This window comes from Agelaius phoeniceus, chromosome 7 (genome assembly GCF_051311805.1).
Source record: "Agelaius phoeniceus isolate bAgePho1 chromosome 7, bAgePho1.hap1, whole genome shotgun sequence".
Taxonomy (NCBI): Eukaryota; Metazoa; Chordata; class Aves; order Passeriformes; family Icteridae; genus Agelaius; species Agelaius phoeniceus.
Window position 1 is genome coordinate 18,461,442 of NC_135271.1, and position 25,273 is coordinate 18,486,714.

At 38.8% G+C, this 25,273-nt stretch overlaps 1 long non-coding RNA gene across 1 annotated transcript; it reads left to right on the forward strand.

Moving 5' to 3' along the window:
* Positions 1 to 654: 654 nt before the first annotated feature.
* LOC143694461 (uncharacterized) lies at positions 655 to 13,808 on the forward strand. Its single transcript, XR_013182947.1, has 5 exons — positions 655 to 789; positions 3,529 to 3,567; positions 5,931 to 6,034; positions 8,292 to 8,419; positions 13,696 to 13,808. It is a non-coding gene; the product is annotated as an uncharacterized LOC143694461 (long non-coding RNA).
* Positions 13,809 to 25,273: the final 11,465 nt, after the last annotated feature.

Here is a 25,273-nt window from a genome sequence, read left to right on the forward strand (position 1 = left end):
GGTTTTAGAATTTTGTGCTTGAGCTGCATCACATGATAAGGAGGCACTAATTTTCTCAGAATTCATACTTCATAGAAGTTCTGAGAGTGAATCATGTGGACTGGAGATCTCTTGATCCAATTTGTCTCCATTTCAAAAGTTTTTATTTGCTGAGTCTGGTCTAAAAAGCAAGTCATTGGGATTAACTATTATTTAACATTGTAGTCCATTAAAAGTATCTCATTCAAACAGCAGGAACAATATTATACAAACTGTCCAAAAGTTACAAATAAACAAATGTTTAAATTACATAAAGTTTGAAAAATAGCAGTAATCCAAGTTATTAGCCAATAATAAAAAAAAAAAAATAGGAAACATCAGTATAACTGAATTATCAGCTAAAACCTTACTGTGTTTATCCATGCCTATGACAAAGAAGTGGATGAGAAATAATGAATAAATTAAAAATACGTGTTCCAGAAATACATGTTCCAGAAGCTTCTCCTAGCCCAGACCCCCAGTCTAGATGGAACTAGATGGTTTTTCCCTTTAATTGAATTCCTCTTTCAATCTGGTTGGTGTTTTCCACTGCTATTTAGAAGACTTGTCTCCAGGGAAACGAGATCTCTGTGGGACTGAGAGACTCTGACTGACAAATTACAGCCTGGCTGTAGTCAGAAAAAGTGACTCTGGAAAAATGACACCGTGGGCTTCCATATTTCTCCTTCTCTGGGACTTCCAGCTGCAACTGGCCCAGCTGGCAAGCCAGGCAGGGATTTTTCTATTATTGGTACTGCTAGAAATTAAAAGGTGGGACTGTTTTTAAGTTAAGAAGGATTTATTGTTTAGATAAATATTAGTCTGAGATTTTAGAGGAGTAAGTATTTGGTTATAGTTTAAGTGCAGTAACTTTTTAAGCTAATAGACAGTTGTTACAGGAGGTTTTTTTTTTTTAAACTCATTTATTTTACTTCTACTGTACTGTGGATACTTTGACTTAATGGGCTTTAAACTTACATGTACACATATGCTTTTATTATAACTTCCAAACCTTTAGAAGTTATAATATGTATATTTGGAAGCTATAATATATATAGAGACCTTTTAAACTTCTAAACTGTACAACTACACCCTTACATTATAACTTTTTACTATGTTATTTGTACAGTTTCTCATTTAAGGCATATTCTTACTTATAACTATAGAAATATGTTTATGATTTTTTTCTTTAATATGTATATATTGTATTTTTATATTAATTTAAGCTTCTTCTAAGGTTGTAGATGAAATCTTTCAGTGTTTGTGGAAGTTTTTGCTTTTCTGATTCCCACATTTTTCCAGCTGCCAGGATTTTGGCCCAGCATGGGAACACAGAAATGAGCTCTGGTTCTTCCTCTCACTGCCAGCAGTGAGACCCGAGGGGGTGGTGTTGCCTCTGGTGTGCAAGGCAAAATTCAGCTGGGTTTTCCTAATTTTTAAACAGGAAATTTGATTTTTGCATGTTTGTGGGCTCTCTATAATTCATACCGCCTAATTCACACTGATCCTTGGTTAGAACAATGTGTTATTTTTCACTTTCTGTGATTATAGCTTGATGCAAGTCTCACACAGAACAGGTTAAGTTTGGAACATCTTTCTTTACAGATCAGCAACTTTAAATAGCCTTTTCCCCATTGGACAGTGCAAAAGGAATATTTCTCCCATGTGTGGGCACATATGTGAACTACTTCATGTATGAACTAATTTTTTCCAGGAAAACTGTTGGCAGTGTTTTGAAATCAGGTAAACCTCAGGAGCTGGGAGTGTTGCTCAGTAAGCAATGGCACAAAAAGTCTGGTTTGTTCATGCCCTCTCGTGATTTTCCCTCTGGGAGAACCCCTTATGCAGCTCAGCAAATGGTGTATATAGATTTACTTTTGTATTTCTAAGTGTCTTTCAGGTTTTTATAGAAATAAATGTTTAGGCCATGTGGCCTGAGAGTTTTTATGGTCAAGAGGAGCTCATTCCCCTGCCTTGGGTCAGTCAGAAGCTGATTGGAAATGGCCTTGGGAGCTGGACAGGTGAACTTCACCCTCGTGGTTGAAGAGTGGCCAGAGGAACTCGACCTCTGGTGTAGAGCTCTGCTGGGTATTTTTCATCCTGACCTCAGCTCAATAAGTGTGCTGGGCCAGCAGATCAGCAGACTGAATTAATATTAGGCTAGCCTTGATTTTCTGCAGAAACAAGAGGAAGAGGTGGAGAACTTGCCCTCTGTGCAGTGGGCAGATGGAGTGCAGCTTCAGGCACTGGCTGAGTTCCTCTCCTGCACAGAGGGGATGGTTGCTACCCTGAATGCCTGTGCAGGGACAGTTGTCTTCTGGAAAATGGAATACCTGCTTAATAGAGCACTTTTTAATGCTCAGGTTGGGTGAAACTTAATTGTACTTAACCATTTCAAGCCAGGAAGCAGACATTTTTATCAAATTCAATGAGCTTTCTTTGTTTTATAAACCAGTGGCAACATATTAATGATAGCAATTTTGTGTCTCTGTTCCTTTTACTCATTTAGGAATCTATTATCATAAACCCCTTTTTGTTTTATTTTTCAATCAACCATCATCAGACATTTTATATTTTAAATTTCTTCACATGAGCGTGCCATTATTCTAAAATGATCCTTTCTGCAGATGAGTGTTGCACTAAAATTTCCCCTGATTATTACTTTTGACATCAGTACTTTATTGAATTAGCTGTTTCCAATTTAATTATACTTGCTTCATTGTCTAGGTCACCTTTTAAACAAATTCATATCAGTATGAAATTGCTGTTATTACTGAATTGGACTGTGATGGCTCTATGCTCATGAAGAGAATTTCTCTTTTGTTCACATTTAGAAAAGTTGAGTTAAGATTAATTTATTAAAATGGTTTATAAATGTATTATTTCTGCTTGTAAAAATGGATCTAAATAATGTTTGCTTGTTCAGTTTTTAAAAAACATATGTGAAACAGTATTATTAAGAAATCCTTAGTTTAATTACTGTTCATTCCAGAAAGTGAAAAGGTAAAGTATAACTTTTCTATTATTTTATTTCTGAGATATACAAAATGTTTGAGGGCTTCATTGAATCAGGCAAAGACATTTGTCCTTGAAGGGCATAAGGTACAGAGAACTTTTCCAGTTGATGTTTAAACCTCCAAGCCTTCCTACTAGACTTGGATGAAAATATCTCACTCACAGTTGTTTTAAAATGAGATTTTAATCTCAGATTTGGCATAAAAAACACTGGTCATAAATAACTGAACCAAGATGTAGGACAGGTTCAATGATAGAACTATAATGACAAAATAAATGCTAATTTTAATAAAACATGTTGGTAAATCAGATTCCTTATAAACATCTTTATAATCCCATTATCCTCTCCAGTTTAGACATGCTTTTTAATAAGGTTGTATAGAGGATGTTAACAACTTGCATTAATAAAACTAATGCCATTTATATGAACTAAACCAAGTGTTGCTACCACCAGGTGGTCAACTAAATGTTTATTTTTTTAAATTTCCATTGTAGATGTCATATCTGCAGAGCTTTGGTGCAAAGAAAATACAGGTTTGTATAAATATCAATTTTTTAGCTTGCATGAGTTTGCTCAAATACACTGTTTATATATGACTGTGTTTCTTTCAACACTTTTCATTGTAATATTCCCATAGCCTATTCAAATTTTAAAGGTTTGGATTTTTTTCATGGCAGAAATATATATGAATGAGTTTATATGTATAAATATTTATGTGGTGATGTACATGTGAGAGGGGCCAATCTGATTTTTATTTATGCCAATCTGATTTTTATTTATGCCAATCTGATATTTATTTATTTATGTGGTCTAGGGACTGTCCCTGTCTTCTTTCTCTGTCTCTCTTTTCCCCTCTTTGCTTCCTTTTCTATCCCTTTGCATAGGAACTCTCATCTTTCTTTATCAGTTAACAGTTCTCAGATATAATACTCAGATATATTCTCAGAATTATATTATATTATATTATATTATATTATATTATATTATATTATATTATATTATATTATATTATATTATATTATATTATATTATATTATATTATATTATATTATATTATATTATATTATATTACATTACATTATATTATATTATATTATATTACATTACATTACATTATATTATATTACATTGCATTATATTACATTATATTACATTATATTACATTATATTACATTATATTATATTATTTCAGATATTATAATAATCTCAGCTGTATAAACAGCCTTTTCCGTTTATTTTTACCTGAGAAATTTATCATAAAGAACCCTCCCTGACTCCCCTTGTACACAGCAGGACAGAACAACATATGATATCAATTTTAGAGCGCAGAAGTCTACGAAGTGCTGGCTTTCAGCTGGGCCTAATTTAGAAGCCAGAAAGATAAAGCTGAAAAAAAATCTATTATAGAAGACATTAAAAATGAAAGCTAGCCAAGGCAGTGAGGATGGGATGTCACATTACAGGGGCCTGGAGTGACAGGATGGGGGAATGGCTTCCCACTGCCAGAGGGCAGGGTTAGATGGGATACTGGGAAGGAATTCTTCCCTCTAAGGGTGGTGAGACTCTGGAACAGGTTCCCCAAAGAGCTGTGGCTGTCCCTGGATCCCTGGAAATGTCCAAGGCCAGGTTGGACAGGGCTTGGAGCATTCTGGGATAGTGCAATTCTATGGTTCTGTTATTGCTGAGATGTTTTGCATGGTTTAATCCCTCCCAAAGAGGTTGTTCTAAACACTGTTGCTGCACATTGATGGGGTATAAAACATCCTCTAGCTCATGGTATGTCCTTCAGCTCTGTGCAGTGGCCTGTTCAGAGCATCTGCAAAATGGAGACATGTTAACAGCCAAGGTGAGTGGCAGGGTCTGACTGTCCTCCCCTGTGACTGAGCCTCAGCATCTTGAGGCCCTCAGGTTTCCTTTCACTGCCTCCCACATTTATTTATCTGCAGGAGGGTGTGAGCAAGGCCTGCCCTGCTTCAAGAGACTCAGTCCAATGGATTTGGTGGCACCTGGGCTGTGCCCTCTGTACCAGTGTACCCAGGGATGAGTGAGTGCTTCTGTGGAAGCAGACAGAGCTCTTGTTCTTGACCCCTGGGGTTCTGGGACACGTTCATCCCCATGGGAGGTGCAGAATCACCTGGCTGCATTGTGCTGACTCTCATTTAGATAAAGCCACATGGAGCCCGGCAGACATTTCCATATGTACCAATGTTTGCCAAGGCCACTAAAAAATCACTTGGGAATGATGGGCACATTATTAACCACTTGATCTTTGGTATTTGCTGTATATCCCATGAGCTGGGAAAGCACTTTTTTCTTATGGAGCCATTCTCTCTGCTGTCAGAGAGCTGGATCTGAGAGAATAGAACCAGGAGCTCAGCAGTATTTCCTGTGCTGAGCTTGAGAAAGATGTGAAAACATTGTAGTGTTTTGCAGGAAACTTTGATGTTTCATAAACAATAACAACAGTGTCTTTGAAAATGTCTCTTCTAAATTCGTGAGAAAGTTTGAAGATGGGTGGAAATTTCTTCTAAGGGAAAAAAAAAATATAAACCCAGCATTTAATTTACATTGACACAATTCATTTGACAATTCAACCTTAATAATAGACTAGGGTATGCTGTTAGGTTATGTTATGCCAAATCATATTTTAAGGAACAAAGCCTTTTCAGTCAGCAGCTGCTGAGGTTTGAGGGAACAAATTAATTTTGGAAACTGTGTGTTAATATTTGTCCAAAGGCAAAGTTGTACAGATCATCTGTTTTCTGGGACATCTAAAAATATTATATGTTATGAATTAGAAGAGAAATAAACTTCAAAATGTCAAAATCTCATGTAAACCAGAAATTCTCCTCATCAATCAGCTCTGTTCACTGCATATCTTCTGATATTTTTGCAGCCAAGGAAGAGACCCTTTATCAGCATCCCAAATCCTCATGGAAAGGACTTAAAACATCATCCTAACAGGACTTGCATCATCAACATCAAGCAGGAACTGACCAGGTAAGATACAGGAGAGATCCTGCATTTAAAAACCACAATAGTGATATCTGCAGAATCTGAAAGTCCTGAAATGGGGATTAAGAAGTACAATCTTGAGATTTTGTGTAAATAGAGAACTTCCAGCTGATATGGCTTCTGCTTATTAAAGTCTCTGTTCTTTATGGGAGCAAAGGGACTGGTGTGCCCAGAGAGGCAGAGAATGCACCTGGAACAGCACTGACCTCACAAGCTGCATGTGGGGCTGCTGTGGGAAATGGTCTTGGGTCACTGATACAGCCTGGAGTAAGCTGGAGCACAAGGGGATGGGGTACTCCTTTTGGACAAGTTTATTTTCTTCCTCTAACTTTGAGAGTGCCAGAATACTTTAGTAAAAGGCAGACAATAAAGGAAGTAACACACAAGAGACAACTTGCCAGAAATTTTGCTAAAATAATAGATATTGAGAATGAAAATAATATAATAACGTGCTTTGGAGAATCACACAAGGGTCAGCACTACCAACCTGACTTAACACTCACCAACAAATAAGCTGGTTTATGTTGGGTTCCCTCATGGGGAGTTTGTTTGGATAAATACTCTAATTTCAGTGGTGAAAATATTGAATAAAAACATAGCCTTGACTGGATGCCTAGTGTCTTCAGACTTAGGGAGAGATTTAATAAATGAGGCCCTGCAACTTTTATTTAGTGTCTTCAGGTGGTAAATTAACTACAAGTATGCTTCCCTATTGTTCAATGAAAGCAGTAAAAGCAGAGGGAGGATTAAAAGCAAGGCGCTAATTTACATCTGAGTAAATGGGCTAAAGAGGCAGAGACCCTATTCTTGGTATATAATAATAATTGTATGAAGTCAGGACTTCATAGAAATTAAATATAGAGTGTATGTTTGAATATATGAACAAACTCCTTTGTAAATCTATTTGCCATGCCACTAAAACCAACATTATTTCATTGCTTTACTTGTAGAATGTTCTTTGCAAGTGAAACTAAGAATAAATTTGGGGGTTTTAGGGCCCTTCATCTGACTACCAGATCACCAACTGATGCAGAGAAACATCTGTCCACTGAAGTCAGCCCTGGCTGGCAGTTAAAGCAGTGGGATAAGAGTTTTATGTGGGTTTTCTTTTTCATGATTCATGCTGCACAAGAGAAGAAAGAAAGAAAGAAAGAATTCCCTTTGCTGTGCCCTTTGTTTTTGGTGGATGTGTGAGAAGGGGCTTTGCAGGAGGGGATCTGGACAAGATCCAGCCTGGCTGGGAAATGGGCAAGGGTAGGGAAAAGGTGGAGAGTAAGAGCTGTGCAAAAAAACCCTTCCAAAGTGCCTGGGAAATGATCACAAGCTCCTTTAGGGTGGTTTCTGTGCAGCTTCAATGCCTGTGAGCTGTGACCTCTGCACAGGCCCCTGCTGTGGAACCTCACAGGAAAGATGAGCACAGAGCTTTCCCCTTACTAGGAGAACTCTTGGGACATTTCTGCTCCCCTCAGGCATGTTGTCATGAAATCCAGAGGAGTCCCATCCCTTTTTCTGCTGAGTTCACTGTGGGGCACAGGACAGCATAAGCATCTCTTCCTGGGGAAGCTGAACTGAAAAACAACGTGCCAGACATGGGGAAAGAGGAAGGTGCAGATGGGACCAAGGGGGGTGGGAGAAGATAAAAATACCCAAGTTACAGAGAGAGACACAATGCCAAGGCTGGGGAGAGCTGGACCATCTGGTTGTGCTGCAGCACCTCTCCATGATCATCTCCTCTCTTTGCTTCTCTTTGTTAGCAAGAGGAGATAAACTGAGTGAGGTGTAAACGAAGGCTTGGGTGTAAAGCAGAGGATGAAGTAGCCAGCATTAAGCAAAGCTTGTTTTATTCCCTGTGATTTGCACAAGCTCTCTCAGCAGTGCAGGCTGTGGCAGTGATTTGCTGCATGCACATTCTTCACTGCAGCTGTGGCTGTTTGCCATGAGCCCCTTCCCTCATGGATGAATGGGGAATCCCTGGAGCAAAGCTGAGCCTGCTGATGTTTTACATGCCTGGGTCCACTTAAAGCCCACTTGCATGACAGCAGATGACAATTCTCCTGAGCTGTGTGGTGCAGGAAGGCTGAGCCAAGGGGTGCTCCATGCCACCAGGCTAGTTCAGAGTGTTCCTGATGGAACACAAGGCCTTTCACTGCTGGCTTGCCTGTCTTGGTCCAGAATGCCAGCCAGAGCTAAGTTTGCATGGCATTAATGTGCTAAAAATGGTTTCTTTTCCTCTGGTCTGCAGGACAGCTGACAGATTGTAGCTGTGTCTGCAAGGAAGAGTGATGATCCTGTGCTCATGGCACATAAACCACCCAGAGTGACTTCCTTAGATGCCACCAGGTCACCATGGACATGGTTTGGCACCTCCAGGTAGGAGCTTGCAGTGCCTCTCCTGGAGCTCCTGCAGAACCAAGAGCAGCCCTAAGCCTCAGTCAGTCTGGCACATTTAATGGGCATTAAAGGGGCTTAGGAGGGATGGTGAGAGAAGCATTTGGGAAGCACAAAATAGATCCAAAAATCATCTTCGTGCCTGGAACTGCAGTTTGAGTGTTTGCAAGAGAACAGAAATTTCACGTGGAGACAAATTTTGAGCAAAACAACCGTGGGGAGAATGTGACAACTCAGCAGAGCTGCTGCCAGGCTGATGGCAGAGGGGAGTGCTGGGTGCACCTTCTGCCTGGAACTAAAAGTGAAGCCTGTGTGCCAGTGCTTCTGAAAGAAGCCCTGCATTATTTAGCATTTGACATGCAGCATTGTAAGTTGGTTGAATGGCAGCCACAAAAACATGGTGCATTGTTCATAACAGTCAGGTGTCAGCAGAATGGATTGATATCTAATAGGGAGCACTGTTGGGTTCAATTGAATGGAGTAAATGTTCTGTAATAGCTCTCTGAAGTTTCTTGCAGTTTCCTCTAGTGGTACCTGAGAGAAGTAAAAATATGTGTTAATACAGGTTTAAAGAATTAGCAGAGTACAGATATGAAAATTTCCTATCTAGGAAGATCTGTTGGGGCCATAATTTTGTTCACTGGTTCCAGTCCTTCTTGACAGGATGCAGATTTCTATACTTATCATCAAAATATTGCAAAAATGCTTAAGGAAAGATGCAGCTGCCACAGGGAATGCAGTTCTTTGTTAGACTGACCATAATCATGTCAAGGCATTAGGAACAAATGGAATTTCTTTATCCTAAGTCAGCAAAGTTGACAAAAACTTAATATATTTTATAGTGCTACTAATGTGAATTTGCATTAATAGAATAGGAAAAAAAAAATCTCTGGCCTCTTATTCAAGACTTCTAAAATAGCAAGGCCTATATTACCTTGAGGATAAGAGCTCTGCACAAAACTCCTTTTGCCCATAAGAACAGTTTGCTGCTGTCATCAAATTCTGCTGCTGACACAGACCCAGATGAGCTGTCCTTGCTTTGATGTTTAGTTCATATATGTTTAAAAAATCTGCCAAACTGTCAGTGAAGGTTTCTGTTTTGTGATAATGCAGTGGCCTTCTTAGTTTAAATCTAAGCAGAAATCTGAACAAACCCCTCCCAGTCACACTGTCTTGTGTGCAGAAGTTAGTGAAGTGATATGAGAAATTTTAAGTATCTTTTAAACACATCCATTTGATCCTCTAACTTGCACATATTGCAGGTAAAATAAAATCTCCAGTATGTGCTCTGGCACTCAGGAATATGATTTGGTTTGTTTTCTGGTGTGACTTTATCAAGAATTCTGTCTTTACAAAGCACTGGCATTTGAATAGGTTTTTTTTTTTGGCTTGACTTTGTTCCATGCCATCTCTATTGTGATACAAAGGTGTCATTAATTAACACAGTTGTCCTGCAGATGCTTTCATTTGGGAACTTCTCCTGGTAAGGTCTCAATTTGCACCAGTGTGATGTACATAAAAGGTTAGCCTTAAATAAAATTTTCAACCTATGGAATTCAATGCCTTGATGGAAACACACCCCAAGAAAACTGCCATCAGTGGTGATAGTGAGCACAATCTGAATTTCACCTGAAATAGCTTTGGTCTTGAAATCAATAGCAGAGAACTTTGTGTCCTTGCAGGCACCCATTGTTGGACAAAGGATTAGGACAATAAATTTTTGCCTCACATGATCTCCTTGGATATGCTATAGGAGTGAGTGATGCAGAATGCTCCAACCTTTGCTGCAGCAGCACAAAAAGCAGACCCAGAACCATGCAAAGGAGTAATGGAAACGGTTGGGTTTGCATATCTTAGGCAGAGCAGCAAATTTGCTGTGTCTGAATCATAGCTGAGGTAATTAGAGAGCAATCAGCAGTGAGCTATGGCAAGAGCTGAACAGCAGAAATCCTTGGGGGAACTGTTGGGTCTATTTTAACCCATGTACAGATGCACAGACCTGGAATGCTGGGGCAGAGCTTGTTCAATTTACTTACCTTGAGCTGGTGCTTTTGTTGGGCTTTGCAGGCAATTTCTGTTTGGGAAGCAGAGCCTTGATTACTATTGATAGTCTGGGCCTTGCTAAGTAAACAAGACCTTTTATTTTGTTTGACAGCTGAGATATTTTTATTGCTGGTTTCTGAATTCTGTCAGTGTGGAAGATCAAAGGAAAATAAAAACCCTCTCTTGATTTTGCTGCTCTTATGGGTTTTAAGAATTTGAATATGCTACTCTTAGTGTTATCTGTGATCCCACCTGTGTCCTGAATAGAAGAAATAGATGCTTGAGGTGGTTATTGTATTTGGTGATTCTACCTGTGCTTTTGTAGCAGACTAACTAAGATGGGTTGAGATATTTCTGATTTACAGGCTGAGAGTTGGGGTTGGTCATCCTGGAGAAGAGAAGGCTTTGGGGAGACCTCAGAGCACCTCCCAGTGCCTGAAGGGGCCCCAAGAGAGCTGCAGAGGGACTTTGGGCAAGGGCCTGCAGTGACAGGACAAGGAGGAAGAGTTTTAAACTGAAAGTGAGTAGATTTATATCAGGTATTAGGAAGAAATTCTCCCCTGTGAGGGTACTGAGGCCCTGGCACAGGGTGCCCAGAGAAGCCGTGGATGCCCCTGGATCCCTGGAAATGTTCCAGGCCAGATTGGACAGGACTTGGAGCAACCTGGGGTAGTGGGAGGTGGCCCTGCCCATGGCAGGGGGGTTGGCACTAAGTGATCTTTGTGGTCCCTTCCAAACCAAACCATTCTATGGTCATGAGAAAAGGGGAGATTGAGAGATGGATGTGATGTTTTCATAAAGATATCTGTATCAGAGGGTAGTGGTCCACACAGCAATCTGGCTAGGTACAAGATATTAAATCAGAGGTGCCAATATCACCCTTTTACCTCTTTTGAACTTGGAAGTTTTCTTTTATCACTGTTATGAAGAAGAAATACTGGAAGTTCATGGGAGGAAACAGAATTGTTTGTTTATCATGAACACAAATGTGGTTTGAGATTTGTATTTTTCCCCCAAAATGACATCAAGAGGCCTTACAGATGCATCTTTAAAAGCTCAGAAGTTGAGTTACATGCATCCTAAATAGCAGAAAATTACAGAAACAGTAGTGTTATGATTTTGTGGCTTTTCCTGAATCAGCTCCAAGCTGACACTGCAGATGCCAGAAGAGACTGATTAGTATGAATATCAACACTGTAGCTGAGATACTTAAAATAAGGAACTGAGGAATTGTCAAAGATAGGGCTGGACAAAATAATGGTGAGATTAAAACAATCATTAATACTGAAATGCTCAAGTGGGATAAAAGGGGCCATGAGCATTAGGGTGCAGCTTCCCATGAAGCCTTAATACCCTTTTTGTAATTAAGAAGCCATTAGCAAGCTAAATGCTGGGCAGTGTTATTGTAACTCCCACATCACGTCAGTTAAAACACCATTAACACGTTTGATGCACGGTGAGGTAAATCAGAGATAAACTGCTCAGGTCTAAGAACATGAATTTATCATTTATCCTTTTACAGAATTTGTGTGTGTGTCTGTTTTCAGTTCCAGTGCTCCATGGGAACACCATGTTTTTCCCCGAGTTTCCAGTTCACAGTGGTTTGGATGGAAACTGGGAGGGAAAGGTTCAGTTCTGGGTCCTGTTATAAGCTTACTCTGTGATGCTGTCAGTCATTTTTTTCCTCCAATAAGTCTGTCCTTTTTATGTGTGGAAAAGAAAAAAAACAAACATAGTGACTACTATATAAAGAATTCGGAGTATTAGAGGTTAAAAATGTTGTTATTCAGTTATATCTAGATATATATACACGCATATGAGTATGTTAACACCCAAACCACTGAGCTTCACACTTTGACAAAGTGTCCATCTGTTTCCTACTGCTTTCAACAAGATACTCTCATTTATTAACATAAGCAGAAATGGAAGCAATTGCATTGCTAGTTTTAGCTTAAGATGTTAATCTGATTCCAAGTTTGCCATACAACATTATGGGTTAAAATATTGAGGGAGTTTAAAATATGAACATACCCCCTGGATATTACAGAAAAGTTGGAACAAACATTAACAGAAATTAAAAATGGATCTAAAGATCTGTGAGTCCCAAAGGTACAGATCAATCACAAATTAATAAAATAGTCCAAAAGCATGCAGAGGGATGGTTCTTAAATTGATCTTAAAAAGCAAATCAAGAGTTTCAAGCAGAGAAAGCAGGAGGAAAAGGGGGCTCAGATGGGGACAGCTGTATTTGATACTGTACTACATATATTTTAATAAAATAAATGTAATGGTTGTTCAGTGTGATAGAATAGGGATTAAATGGTACATGTTTCACATGTATAAAAGGCTTTCAAAATGCAGCAGTATTTCTTAAGTGTAAGCCTTTCTGGTGGCTTTGGATGGAAGAGGGCAGCAACAGTTCAGTAGTCTTGAGCTTGAGATTTATTTCTCCATTTAATTTCTTCGTTAATTAGTTCATTTCACTAACTAGCCATTTATGTGATGGATGATTCTTTAAGCAAATGCAACAACAGGCATGCAAGCTTGGAAATAGTTTTTTAAGAAGATCTGCCAATATTGCAGTTAGAGGTTTCAGGGATTAGTGATTAGCTGATTAATACGTACATTTATGTTCAAAATGACAACAGCCTGTGGTACTGAGATGTCTGGAGTTCACTGTTAGCACTTGGTTTTTCAAGCTGGAGAATTGCCTAAAAGGTACCTAACTTAGCATGCTGTCAATAAATAGGTATGAGGCTTTATATATTACTTGAAATAATATATCAATCACAAAGTAGTCAATAGTCAAGGGAAGTAGAGGAGACTATAATTGATTCTAAGAAAATATAGAACAGTGCCCAGAATTACTGTACAAAAAAAAGCCAAATAGGTTACTTTCACTTCTCTCTTTATGCCAAAAAGTGTTTTAAAACCCCTGTGGCTTTAGGGAGTGAAAACCTGGACCCACCAAAGTCAAAGGGAGTATTGATATTAAATTCAGTACAAGCAGGATCTCACCTCGGGCTCAGGCTCTGGGAGTTCAGCAGGCAGAAAAAAATGCAGGCATTTAGCTCTTGATTTATGAACTATATCTTGCCATGTCAGATTACTGGATTACTGCTGGTTTATGTTAACAAAGACAGGGTCAGAGCTTTCTGCTGAAAGCCCCCTGATTGCTGTCATTTGAGCCCAACCCCATCTCTGTTCCCTCCTAGGAACATGGGATTTACAGAATGGATCCAAGCAGTTGTGAAGTGCATCAGTATGGAAACAGATATTACACAGCAGCGCTGATAAAGTTCAAGCCTGTAACTGCTGATAGCCAGAATAAAAGGTGAGTGTGCTAAGGAAGAAAGGAGATCCTGTCCTGTTTTCTCTCACAGTCTTTTCTTCAGCATTCCCTGTTGGAGATGTGGGAAGTAGTTTAAGCAAATGTGTTTGGACACTGTGTGGCATTTCTTGTTACTATAAGCTTTTAGGAACACCATTCTCCACTTCCTCCCTTTTTATTAAAAGTATGAAGCAAAACAGCAAATATCTAAGTCCTGGCTAAGGGAGATGGACAGCCCTGTGCTCAACACACTGGATTCGCACTGGATTCGGGGATGCTGTGGAAGTTTCCACACATCCAAGATACTAGTGGGGCTGAGATATTCCAGCAAGACAAGCTGCAGAAAGGAATGGTGGTTGATCACTTCTTTCTAACACTCTTGAGGTTCTGAAACCCAGCCCTGTGTCAGCCAGGTGAGGGTCAGGGCTCTTGTAGCATTTGTGTCTACGCCTGCCTGTCAGACACAGGCAATTTGAGCCACATCCTGTACCAACAATCCCTAGAATCTCTCTGATTTAAACCCCTCCCTTCCCAAACCTGTTTTTCTGACCCATTTTTTCTTGAAACCTGCAGCTACTCTCCAAGTTGGGTGGCAAGGGCAGGTAGATGTGAGGCTTGCTCTGTGCTGCTCCTGCCCAGGGTTGCAGCTGCAGAGCTCTGCTATAGAACCGTGAGGTGGTTTGGGTTGGAAGGTGTCACAGTTGAGACAAAGACAATGCAAAGCAACACACTCCATTTTCAGAAGGTTTCAAACCTGTTTTTTTTATAGCATGCATGCTTTTTATACATTATTACAAAGCTTGTAAGTTTACACTTTACTCATTGGTCACCAGAGACCAATAAAGTGCTCCTTGGAATAGGCACTTGCAGGTTTCTCTTATTTACCCTTCTTTCACTCTTGGTTTCTATGTCAATGACCGTGGTAGAAAATTCTTTAAGGGGTAAACATGGATCCTCTTATCCAGCTTCTCTCTGGCTGACAGAAGTGCCTGTAAAACCTCTTCCCAGGAAGGGATTTTAAAGCTCATTTCTGCCATGGTCACCTCTTACTAGACCAGGTTGCTCAGAGCTCCACTCAAGCTTTTTGTAGCTTTTTGATGTCAGCATGTGCTGCTTCCCTGGTATTTCCCAGCACTGCCTTACCCTTAACTTCAGGAGCTCTTACCTACTCCAGTTCTAAGAGGAATTGGAGAGACAAAAAGAAGCAGGGAAGGGCTGAGTGGTGAGCACTGGTGAGGATCTTTGGTGAAAGAAGTTTGCACATCCTCTTGGTGCACTGCCTTTGAGGTGAGCCTTAGCTGCTGTTACCCACACTGGTGCTTCCTGCTTGTCTGGAACATCTTTGATTTGACTTCATGCAAGTCACCAAATACAGAAATCATAGAGCTATGTGAACTCTGTAAATGCAATTTAGTGCTTTGAGTGAAATGTGCCACAAATAACAAAACAATCAGGGAAATGATAGAGTCCTACTTCAGTTATGGAGTGAGACATGTATTAATAAGTAATGGAAAATAATGATGCAAATAGGATTATCTCTGTTGTGATTGGGGTGAGCAGGAAGCCTGGGTGGGTTTGGTTTTTGGAGAAGTGGAGTTATGCAGAAGAGTGAGCTCAGTCCCTGCTTTACTGTGTGCCCTGAGGGTACCCTCCCTGCTTTCAGAGGTGGTGAGGGAATGAAAAAGAACCCAGAAATGGGGTTTGAAACAGGGAAAACCAGAATTCTGGATAATGCAGTTTGTTAGTTTGTAATTCTGCTTGGCACCATAGATACTAGAGTTGGCATTATTTAAGCTAAACCATGGTAGAAGAAATATCTTCTTTTCCTTGACCTTTCTGGAATTATTGTGATGATATTCTTTTAGGACCATGCAGAAAGAAAGGTTATAAATATGGAAATATTCTTATGAACTAAACATATGTTTTTGGATCTAAAATAAATCAAAAATTCTTTGAGCTTCGTAGTGCTTCTGTTGAAAATATCAGATTATTTTGGTCCAGACAAAAATTGAACTTAAGGAATTAAATTAAATTAGCATCTATAAAGTGCCAGATGTTCTATTCATGTATTTTCCTTAAGATATGCATCAAAATTGCAAGTGGATCAGAAGACAGTTGTTATACTAAATTCTAAGTCAATAAACAGATGTGAAGGGGTTTAAAAATGTTGGGGTTTTTTTTCCCCTTTGTGGAGCAAAATTGAAATGATGAAAATGCAAAGTAGTCCCAGACATTTTTATGTGCTCCTGCAGTTGCATAATTTCTGATTTTTTCAAAATAATAAATGACAACAAAGATCTTTTTGTATAGCAAAGGATATTTATGAATTGCAGAGAATACGGGAAAGAATTTTTAATGTAAATACTGCAATACTAGTATGCTGTTTATGGCCATCTATATATCTCTTTATACATTTTTATGAGATTTACTATTCTGCATTTTTTTATCAAGCCTTTTTTGTTTGCTTGTGGAAAAATGAATGCAGATTCTTCAAGTTTGAAAGATTTTTTTTTCTTCTTTCCACAAATAGCTTTATCTCCTTCTATTCTAAGAAATACTGCCTAGAAGAGTCTTGTGTTATTGTACTATACAGATAGAACATGGGATAGGAAGTAAAGAAGATATGGAACAAAAATTTTAAAGCCAGTTTGTAAAAAAGCTTCAAGGGATTTGTAAACCCTTTTACACATTATTTGCTCAGAGGTATCTGTTTTGGATTGTTTTCATCATTTTACAGTCTTATCAGTGAAATCCTAGTCCTGATGTAACTTCTTGGAGCACCTACACTGTCATAATTCTGAGAGTTTACAGAACATTTCCTCCCCAGTGCCAGTCTAAGCACCATGGAGAGTATTTGGCATCATCATGGTTTTCTGGATGTAAAAAAGGGCTGAGTGATTTATGTGATAAAGCCACTTTGCTTGTTGTATCAATTAATACCTGTTCAAAAGCTCAACCTGAACCTGATATATTGAGAAATTAACAGCTATACAATCTATAACCCCACTGCATTTGCAGTTATTATATTGTAGATTATTCTGCCCCTAGCAATCAGTGTGTAGCAGGGGATACCCCAGAGCTGCTGGAGCAGTAGCTCTGACAGTAGATGAGAGGAAAGCTACCCTCCCAATTACAAAGTCTCTCCTGCCTCCTGGCAGTAAGGATTAGAAAAATAAATCAGGAAATACAGTACAGGTTGAAAACCAACACCCTGAAAGCAGAAGAGGTATCACACAAACAAACTTTGTGTGAGTCCTTGGTCTCTGGTTATTAATAGGGAGCTCTGGAGGTTAATTTACTTTCTCAGTGGTAATTTACTTTCTCAGTGGTGGTTTACTGTGCTGTCCTACACACACAAGCTCTGCCCTCTTTCCTCTCATTTCGATGGTCTGAACCACATGGACAAATCCTTTTTATTCCAGAGTTAAATACTGTTAAATTCCATGAAAATCCCTGCAGAACCTTTCCTTGGCATCACTTCCAAGAAAGACTTTTGTCCTTTTAGTAACCTGAGGACAGGACCCACCTAACTTAGTTAATTGGGAGAACCCCCAAGAAGCCACCATTACGTGGCCTGTTTTGAGGAGTGGTTCCTGACTTTCATTTTGTTATGGTGTGTTAAGGAAAGGTTCACTATCAAAATGATTGGCACAAACTAATCATAAAAAAAAAAATCAATATTTTTTTCCACTCTAGCAAAATCCTATGAAGAGGAGCCTTGATCTACCTCACCTCAAGCACCTCAGGTTGTAGTAGGTACCCAAACTCATCACTTCTGATGTAGGAGTGGAAGGGAATTAAATATCTGTAACAACACAGATGACAAGTTCTAGCTGTGTGAGAGGAATTTCCAAGTAGGTTCTCCTTGATCAATTATTTTCACAAGACTTAAAGGAATATTGTCCCACAAGATTAAAATACAGTGGGGTGGGTGTGATGGTGGGAGTAGGGAGCCAAACCAAAACCCCAAAACACATGTAATTAAACAACCCCAGCCAATAAATGATTAGATAATTTAAACAAAATGGCAACTGCTAAGAGAAGATAATTAAATTCAGTGGGGAGGTAAAGATAGCTAGCTTTAAAAGAAATGTGGTGGTATAAGTCAAATTGTTGTCTTTCATTTTTACCTCTGAGCTTCCAAAAAAAGGATGTCTTGCTGTAGGACACATCAGAGGTAGATATTGCTGTGTCAACCATGACTTGACATCATAAACATCAAAATAATCCCATGTAAAATCAGATCAATTGCTCTTTGGGCAATTTCAGACCTGAAACAACATGGGGATTACTCTAATTAAAGGATATACAGTTCCTTTATAAGGTAAAGTTAGTTCACATTCAGCTGTTTTACACAGGTAAATGGAATACAGGCACTGAAAAGCACCAGGTTTACTGTTAAAGGGAACTTTTCTGCTCATCTTGTGAGAAGAAGAGAATATTCCCCCTGTATAGTCTCAATTTTGTGGTGTTTATAGGACCTCATGGCATCCTTCTGCTCTGTCTCTCCATACCCAGTCTCACATGCTTTGAGAGAGTAAAAGGAGAATTTTAACATTACTCTTTCTAGATTTTATCCCTGCCTTTGGTGGAATGAAAATTCAAGCCCTCTCCAAAAGTACTAAAGGAGGTGGGGCACTAAGATCAAAAGTCTTTTTTTCTTTCTTGGAAAGAGAAAAGTAAGATAAACACAAAGTGTTTACCCTCTCTGTTTGCATATTCCCTCATTCTCAGTAAAGGTAATAAAATCATAAAAGCTTAAAAATGGAGGCCAGCTCTTTAAATTTATCCTTCTCTAGTGGCTCCTTACTTCTAATTTCCATGTTTTGAACTTGCTTAATTAAATCCTGGGCAGGTTATGTTATTACACGTAGCCATCATGGATTGTTAGCTAAATGACACTGTAATTTATACATCCTGGGCTGTTTAGGGACATGGATGGGAAATTAGAACAAAATATGGCTACACAGCTTTTATTTGTATGCAAATTTCTGCTATTCTGCATGCACACACTAGAATACCTAACCAGACCAATAATAAAAAATAATTAATGTCAAAGTTATAGCAAGGAACGAGGAATGATCTTGCCTTTATAGAGTTTTGTGTGCAAGTTGATAGAATGTGGGTCTTTATAAATCACTACTTTTGCAAGTTTGCCATATTTATACATACACATATATACAGATCTCATTTTTAAATTGGGTGCTCTTATTCCCTCAATAAACATAAAAATCAAGGACTTTTTTTGCCATTTTTTCAACTTTTTTTTTTTTTTTACATGCGATCTTCCCAAGCCCAAACCAAAGTGAAAATGCAGATTAAAGTACAAATTATAAATTTTGCACATATTTTTTCCATTCTATTTCTGCCCCAGAACACACATCTTCGTACTTGTTAAAGGAGAGCTATGGTTTGAGCCCTAAATAGCCTCAAAAAAGTCCAAATAACTTTAAAGAACATGTTCTTCAGAATTCCAAATTAAAACCAGGAGTTCTGTGCACTACCCTCAGAAATGTTCCTTGCAGTTCTCCACAGAAATATCTAAAATGGAGCTACTGAGCACACAACAATTCTAAAAAAGCTGTTGCAGCCAAGTAGAAGCACGAAGAATTAGTTAGGTTAATATGGATAAGGACATTAAAAAAGCCATGAGTTAATGTATATTTCTGAGTATTAAAAACTTGGCTAGCTTAGTATAAAATAGATGCACTAGAAGAAAAATGTGTTTTACAACTGCTGTTTTAACACAGGGTTTTAAATTGCTCTGTCTTTAACAAATATCTTTCTCTTTATTGAGTTGGATTCAAAATAACAACAGAATGGTTGGTTTTGACATCTGGAAGTCAGACAAGTTAAAAATGTTGAAACTTCCAAAATCTTTGTTATTCATATGCAACTGAGAGTTCTTAGGGAAATTTATGCTTTTAAATGCAGGGAATCTGTGAGAGGTGGCATTAGCCAGACTGTAGTGATATCAAGAGATTCCAGTAAAACAAATTGTAATCCCACAGTTTAGGGGCAAAAAGAAGAGTCTCATTTGTGTTTGGATTGTTTATAGAATCTCTCTAGAAAGAGCAGGGAAGCCTTGTGTCATGTGGGCTTAGGGCAGGTGATCCATGGAACTAATAGGAGGGGAAATTTTTCAGGCTGTAGGGTGGAAACAACAATGCAAGAAGATAAAACCAATTAGATGTAATTACTTAAAGAATTATGTATGTTGCTTGTGTTTGAGTGCTTCTGAAAAGTGGATTTTGAAATGGCATGGATGATGTTTATAGAATTGCCTAATGGAAATTTTAAATTTCCTAGGTAGAAAGTACAGCTTTGGTAAATATATGTCTCTGGATCTTGCCAAGCAGTTTAAAATGGGTTATATGTTCTTAAACACACACACATTATATATACTATATATATATATATATATGCTATGGAATATGCTAGTGGAAGTGTTTTAGGTTCTGGGCTTGGAGAAATTTGCTGCCAGTGACATAAATTGTCCCCTTCCCCTCGTTTCCCAACAAGTCAAGGAACATTTTTAAGTTGTAGTCATAATTTTCAGATCTGTCTCCATGTTCAATCTAAACTGGGGCAAAACTGGGTCATTTTTATGCCATTGGTTTAATAACATGCCAAGCAAAGTCAAGGGACATGAAAACATGGTCTGGAGTACAATGTTTGCAGAGACACAGCTTGGTGATCTTTTCCACCCTTAGGTTTCCATGATGGTCATAGAGGGCTTCACTCACTCATCCCAGGTGCACTGTTCCACCTGTGCATGTAAAACTTAATTCTGGATAAATCTGCACGACACATAAACTGCATGACAGTCCTGAGCTGTAGTATAACAAAGTACAGCAGGAAGGGATGAAAAGCTTCATGGTCATCATACATATGAATATTTTATTGGTCCATAAATGTCTAAAAATCTTATTTTAAGCCTTCATCTACTTTTTTTTCTAAATGTCAAAATTAAGTGCTGATTAAATTGCAATGTCTAATGACTGCCTTGGCTATTGTCAAAGTTATTTTCAAATAGATGAACTAAAATAATAGATCTTAAAATATGATCTAGATGTTGATTTAATTACAAGAATTCATGTCCCTTTTAAAAACAAGCAGTTTATGATTTAATGCAGTTATCATACCTATTTGCCTGCAAGTGTTTATTTCAAATTAATCTTTAGACCTGATGGCTATTATTTTCCCTGTTGTTTCAGAAAACCGGAAAGATATGAACCAGTCTATCCAGTGTATTTTATTGAATTTTTTTTGTTTGTTATTCCATCTGGCTTTCAAGCTCCCTGGAGCACTAATGAAGGTCAAGGAGTTTTAGAGTGAAATGCAATCCCTTCACCTGGAGTACAGAACCTGCTAGTACAATAATAACAGAAAATATCACTTCCTTTCTAGAGAATATTGGGTTGCTTTGTAGCTCAAGATCAGAACAAGGATGCTGAAAAATAGAAATGCCTCTTGGAGTGAGTTCTGGTACTTGAGATTCTAGTGGCTGGTACCTGATGGCTAAAGCTTACTGTTATTTTACTCAGGAGGAACAAAATGATCATAGCAATAGTTAAATGCTGACAGTAAAAATAAAAATAGTTAAATGTCTTTCTGTTGTGGTCCAATTCTAGCACAGGGAGCTTAAAGGTACCTCTGGTACAATAAAAACCAGATGTAACATGAATTCAAGATGAGTGTGTGTATATATATATATGTATATGCACATCCTGACTTTAGGCTTGCATAAGCATTCAGAGGGGCTGCTGGAGTGCCTGAAGAACAGAAATATGAACAGGAATATGTTTGCTCCTGGAGCAAAGCAGCATCACCATCTCTTTTATAGGATTCATTCCCACACTTCTGCCCAGCAGGTCACTTGTTGCAACTGTGCAGTGCAGATTGTGGTTAGGTCTTAGGTCTTCAGTTTCCTGCATCTAGGAAAAAAAAATAATTCTGTAGAATACTCATACCTGTGCCTTGTCCCAGATTTACAGTCATGAATATTAATTCCATTTCTTTGCAAGAAAACTTAGAGTCATGGCTGAGTTAAAGTTCTTTAAAGCAGAAGTTTTTCCACTTATTTCTTCTTTTTATTGGACATTGCCATGAAGACACCCTCAGATTTAGAATGTTGCTCCATCAGGGTTCATATTTTTCCAGTTTGTTTAGTTCACTGTTTCCACTGGATGCAGCTGATTCACAGCTCAATAACACTTCCCTGTCAGGGGAGCATATATGTATAAGTACAGGGGGAATAAAGAAAAATACATTTTAGTCAAAAGATAATTATTTAGGGAAAAGAAAGAATGAAATTATAAGAAGTCTCAGAGGTCTGCCTCATGTTAAGACTCAAATTCTGTAATGCCTAGAGAATAAAATGCCTTATTTTGGTGCTTTTCTAATCTGTGTTGTGCTTCCCTGCACAGCGCTCATCACTATTGACCTTGCATATGTTTTATAATTGTGATGTTCCTTTTAGGTGTGAAATGAAATCTCCATCAGGGAAATGGAATGCCTAGCCCATGATCTGAAATGCACATTTCTCATGTGAAAGTGAAGAGAAAGGAGTGATAAACTTTAGAGTGAAGTGCCTGAGTCCTCCTTTCTCCAAGAGAGGAGAGGCAGGTACAGAGGCTGGGCATTGTGTTCCTGCTGGCTACAAGCTCATTTCTCTGTGCTTGGAGAAACCTTAGCCAAATCTTCAAATTTTGAAGTTGTACAATAGGCAGATGCTGTTATACTAATTGAGGAGGAAGTTTTCAGTTTTATTCTAAAGGCTGCTCCTGTAGTCCCCCTAAATTACATAGAACTACACAAGTATTAAAATTCTATTTATATTGCATTGAACTACTTTTCTGTCCCGTTCACTTATGAGAAAACACCTAAAAACCAGGAAATAAGGGCTTGGAACAGCATCACTATCAGGAATGCTGTTCTGGTCTCCTGGCTTTCTGTTGTTCTCTTTCCCTTTGTGGCATTTTCTCTGCACATGCTGGGAGCAGGGCTGTACGATGTCAGAGCAAAGATCCATTTCTCCCAGTCATACCCTGTTCCTTGCACTCTCCAGTAATGGGTGCCAGGGAAAGATGGAAACTGGAGATAAGCAGAGGATCCTGGTCTGCAGCACCCCCGACTCAGAGCTTTCCTGCACTAATGGTGGCTCTTTAAAATTTAATAGTGTTTAATGGGAGGTATATCCCTGACTCTGGTGGATCCTGGTGCTCAGAGCTGTGATGATAAACCCCATCCCAATAGGACAAGCTCCCCCTCCATGTCCTTCCTTCCTTACCTCTGCTCTCACATACTCCTGCTTTTTAGAAAGTATTGCAGTATTTTAGGATGTTTCCACATCTTTGGATGTTTATCTTTTGCTCTTCTTACTTTAAGGCACGAAATGATTCCCTGGCACCTCATGCTGATGAAATCTGTGGTCCCAGGGAAGAGGGCCCAGGGGGAAGGCTGTGAAAAATGAAGCCTTTATAGCCCCACTGAGTGCTTATAAAAGTGAGTGGATAGGATCTTAATAGCTTTTTAAATACCAACCATCTTGCATGCAGCCTTTGATTTTACCTTCTGAGCTGGAGAGCTGGTGGCAAGGAATACAGTTCTGATTTACTATATTTAATACAGAAGAAGTTAGGAAGAGATTTTCAGAGAGTAAAGCAGTTGCAGAAAAACTACTGCTTCAGAAGTGTGGGTGCTTATCTGTACTAATCAGATACAGAAATGGAGGTGTAAATCTGAAGGGATCAGCATTTGTTCCAGTTCTGTATTGCCCATTTCCATACAACCCAGAAATTGCACTCACACATTTCCCTCTGGCAAATTTTCTATCCTAAGCACAGGCACATAATGTAATAAACTGCAGATAAACTTCTGTGATACTGGGTTCAAAAGGAAAGAGGAGAAATTAGGTCAGATATTGGGAAGCAATTCTTCCCTGTGAGGGTGGGGAGGCCCTGGCACAGGGTGCCCAGAGAAGCTGTGGCTGCCCCATCCCTGGAAGTGCTCAAGGCTGGGTTGGACAGGGCTTGGAGCAACCTGGGATAGTGGGAGGTGGCCCTGCCCATGGCAGGGGGTTGGCACTAACTGATCTTTGTGGTCCCTTCCAACCCAAACCATTCTATGATTCTAAAGAGATATAATTTTCATGTCTTGTGTAAAACTAAATATCATCTTTGTTTTAGAAATATTTGCATTTGTATGTTGGCACTTGCATCCTCAAAACTGAGCAGAATTTTTTTTTTAAAGACCTTTTTCACTCACTAGTGAAAAACCTAAAACTGCCATCCAACTTACTGACCTGAACATAAACTTGCAGGTTTTAATCAGATTAAATATATATTTTTACCTGCTGAAAACTTTTGAATATGGCTTATTCTGACTATTTTTGCAGAAACCTTTAGGCACAGAGTTTGTGGTGATTGGGAATGGGGCTCATCCCCAGTGGGCACAGCTGTGCAGGACAGGTGAATGCTATTGAAGGGAAGGAGCCATGGAGTGCCCAGGGGCACTGAGCAACCACCAAAGGGAACAGAGGGCACACAGGTGCAGGGCATCAACAGGAGGGGATAAAAGGCTGGGCTGAAGAACAAGAAGGGGCAGATACCTGGAGCCTGCTGAAGAGGTGAGGTGTTACCGTGTATGGGTTGAAGCTTTCTGAAATTGTGTGGTGATGCTCTGTGTATGGTGGCTGTCTCAACTGTGACAGTTGAGTGTCCAATTTGCCTGTCTGGGATGATGAGCAGAATCTGAAGGAACTGACATTGTAAATCTTGAGGATTTGTAATTGCTAATATAAAGGTAAACCATGGTTTCACCATAGATAAGCTTTATGTAGTCTGTTTCAAAATGTGGGGATGTTCTGGATGTTGTTTGTGGTTGTTGTTTTTGTCTGTTTTTAAGGAAAAGGTTTGCCATTAAGTAGAAATAAGACTAGCAAGTTGTAATTTTTTTTCTATATATACTTTTCCCTAATCAGTATTTAAATGCTAGGTACTACATGCTCCTTAAGCAGATCTTTTAGAATAGAAATTGCATACTATGGAGGAATTATAACTTCCCAGAAGCTTTTGGAGTGGTCCCCATTGCTGCCCCAAAAAAAGGGGCAGAATTTCTTGATTCCTTCATTATCTTGATGTGTTTGATATTAAAGGACTTTGTTTGAAAAATCTATTTTTGTTCATGCATAGATTCAAAAAACTTAGAAACTGAAACATTATTCTGCCTCTGAGAAAATTATTCTTATTGTCATTAGTCTCTTATTGTAAGAATAATGGGTAATATTTTTAGAAAAAGAAAGCAGAAAAAATATACATTCCAGAAAGCACTTTGAAAAAGACCATTGTCTTTTCAGATCTGAGAACTTAATATTATTGTTGTGTTCTCCACTCTGGACCCTGAATTTATCACTTTCTGCCTCATCCCAGAGGACCTGGCTTCATTCAGTGAAAGAACAG